This window comes from Adiantum capillus-veneris, chromosome 13, assembly GCF_014529385.1.
Source record: "Adiantum capillus-veneris isolate H3 chromosome 13, ASM1452938v2, whole genome shotgun sequence".
NCBI lineage: Eukaryota > Viridiplantae > Streptophyta > Polypodiopsida > Polypodiales > Pteridaceae > Adiantum > Adiantum capillus-veneris.
In genome coordinates, this window is record NC_140943.1 from 157,592,178 (window position 1) to 157,595,569 (window position 3,392).

A 3,392-nucleotide genomic window follows, 5' to 3' on the forward strand; every position below is an offset into this window, starting at 1 on the left:
AGGCGAGCTTGCATTCTTCATGCCTATTGAGTCCTGCGGCTATGGTGGACGTCAATGAAGAAGAGATGAGACAACACAACACCCATCTTCGCTATATACAAAGGGAAAACAGGTAATCGAACATCAATTTTTTGATTTTAAGGTCGAGGTTGATGCATTCCAATTGCATCATAAGAAGTGGCTCCAATCAATAGCGTTGCTGGATTATGCCCTCTTGCCATGGACGCATTGGTGGTTTACAACAGAAATAAGCATGTTTGTGAAAAGCCTAGTGGAGTGTAATGGACTCGTGGGACATGGAGTTTACCTGTTGGCTGTGTTAGTGTCTACTATCTTTCGTTTGCCAAAAGGTGTAAGAAATGCAGCTGACAAGGCTTTAGAAGAGTCAATGGATAAAGAATTTGGGAAAAATGAGGGGACTCGACACTATTTTGCATTGAAGAACGTGCAAAATCTTGAACAGATGCAGTAGTTGAAGTGGTTTTTGGAAAGGGTCATGTTGCTGGTGAAGTTGGATTATATTTCTAGGGAAAATTATGCTATTTTGTGTGAAGGAGTGAAGGGGAGGAAATTTGGATGGGCTACAATGCTCTATAAGCCCATCCATTTGGAGGTGTTTACTAAAGATAAGGAAAAGGTGCAGAGGTCAATTGAAGTTGGTCCACTCATTGCAGCTATTTTCATGCATGTCCAGAATAATTCTGTACTGAAAAGTTTGACACCTCCCCGTGGGATTCACTCTATATACAAAACAGGATGCCACCTGCAAGCGGACAACTTTAATAAAACTCCTATATATGATTCATATTAGGGAATATGATCCCCTTTCTATGCTTATACGACAATAAATGCAAAAAACTATCATACCGCTATCTTACATATAAAATTTAGGTCTCACATGATCTAACTGAGTAAAACTATTCAAAGAACGTGTAGCATAGGGATTGGAAACGTACTAAGCAACCACTTTTTTTTATAACTAGATGTACCCTCAACGTATCTTAGTTTGACTTTCAAACTAAGTGCCCATTCAACCTGCACTCTAGCTACTCGTCCAATTCTAACCCATCTAAATTACTCAAAAAACATGGTTATAAAGTTGTGCTAGGTTCTCCATGTAGATTTGCATCTATACAAACTCTTTATAACTTTCATCCCTCAACAAACAACTATAATCTTACAACAAGCAATTGATACAAAGCAATTTAGTTCTCATTGTCCCATTTTCTCACTTCCCCCCCCCCCGGCCACACACACAGACACACCCACCCCATAAATATAATATCCCCTCCCTTATTCTTAAGCTTGGGAGATAAATTAATGGGGTCTTGCCCCTAGATTATACACTTATGTAACTTGTTAAAAAAAACCCCTCCCCTGCATTACGTGGTGCAGTAAGTTTTCCATGGTGAATCCCTGGGGGACACCTCAACCTATTCAAAAGGAAAGCGAGCGGCATGAAGGAGACGATCAGGTTATAATAGAGAAGGCAAAAAACAGCAAGGGGAAAAGTACCATGAAACTCAAAGGACCTATTGGGAAAGGTTCTACTGTGAGGACATACAAGGATTTGCTTAATGTAGGTTATCCTTATGAAGATTGTATGGAAATCATGGGCTTGGATAAGAATATTGGGCTCCCAAATCTTTGGGAGGCAGGTCTTTTGTCTTCAATAGAGGCAACTACATCAACTCTGACTTCTGGAGTCAATCAAGATTAAGAAGAGAAGATTGGAAGATGTATAAAAGCTGGTGAAAGAATCACATGTAGCAAATGTGGAAGAAGAAGAGAATGTGGCAGTGGAACTAGTTTTCACTGATATCTTGTACTGTAAAGTTCTTGAAGCATCAAATGTGCTGAAGGAGTTTATAGATTAGCAAAATGTCAATGTTGCAATTTTGCTCAAAGAAAATGAGAAGTTAACTGTGGAAGTTGAAGAACTCAAGTAGGTGTTAAACAACAAGACTGTGAGCAGTGTTGAGTTGGACAAGTTGTAGGAAAAGCTTAAGGAAACAGAAAAACAGCTACAACAAGAACATGAAAGGAAATAGTTTTACCGTAGTCAGCTGAGCAAAAGAAAGAGTAACATTGAATTGTATAAGGAGTGGCAACAAGAATGGACTAATGTGTTAAAAATAGAGCTCGATTTGTTGGCATCCACCAATTCTAGGTTGGAAGCAAATAAAAATTTCTCTTTAATCGGGTAATTGCATGCAAGGATGTTGAGAAGAAGATTTAGCAATGCATAGATGATGAATTGGAAATTGATGGATGTTATCTTCCTGCTGAGGATGTGGAGCACATGAAGATGGAGCTAAGGAAGTAGGGGGAGCAGCTTCCGGTAAGAGAATGATAGATGTTCTCGCTAAGACCTATAAAGTGTTTGCAGAAGAGGAGAATAAGGAAGAGTATGAATTATTAAAAGTGCAGTATGATGAATTGAAGCAAAAGTATGAATTTCTTCTTGATAAACAATCCAAAAACAATATGGAGTCTTTTGATTCTCTTGAGACTGAGGATTTTTTCTTGAAAGCCAAGAAGAGCTCTGTGGATCGTTTCAATTTTCCTAATGAAGATGAAGATCTAGAAAAGACTCTTCAAGGTTCAAATCTTGCTTTGTTGGTTGAAAATATTGCTACATATATGGTTGGAGGTGATTTTGGTCAGGAAGGGAACCTGTTTGGCACTGAAAAGGAAGAGTATAGGGCTGGGGATGTTCCTGATGAAAAACAAATGGATTGTAATCAGGGATCAAACCTACAAGTTCTAACCAGAGTTGTAGATGAAGCCGAGGACATGCAAAGTAATTAAGTTGAATAGTCATTGGACAACCTGACACATCTTGTGATTATGAAGAACGGTCAGAAGGATTTGCAGAAAGTGTCTGATGAAGGGGGGACTGTCCCTGATGACACTAAAGAGGATTGATCAAGGGATAAGTGGGTCTGGGTCTCCAAAAAGTTCCTTTTTGGGTCCACCCAGTGTGCCATGTGGAAAGGGCCTATATTATATTATCAGTATTAACCAGGAAGTAGTTAGTCAACAATTAGTAAGTTGTTAGTCAAGATTCAATCAGTAAGCTTTCAGGTGATTGTTAGGAAATGATATATTTTGAGGGGTATGCCTTTTGACAAAGAGTATACATGTATCTTTTGGCTCCTTGAGAGGGGTTGCATGTTGTATGTTGGATGGACAAAACTAATACTAATTAAGACATGTGGCAGTTATCTATCAACTTGTATACAATTATCTGTTTCGTGTGTTCTTCTTTATGAGCTCCTGCTTGTATTAAACTTTGTTTTCATTATAATTGTAAAAGATGGATGTTGAATGTTGTGTGATGGAGAGAGGCTAAGCGTCTGTACATGTATTTCCTTCATGTAATTGGGGCT

At 38.6% G+C, this 3,392-nt stretch overlaps 1 pseudogene; it reads left to right on the forward strand.

Annotated features, from left to right (window-relative positions):
* Window positions 1-682: 682 nt before the first annotated feature.
* Window positions 683-3,024, forward strand: LOC147445157 (uncharacterized; annotated as a pseudogene).
* Window positions 3,025-3,392: the final 368 nt, after the last annotated feature.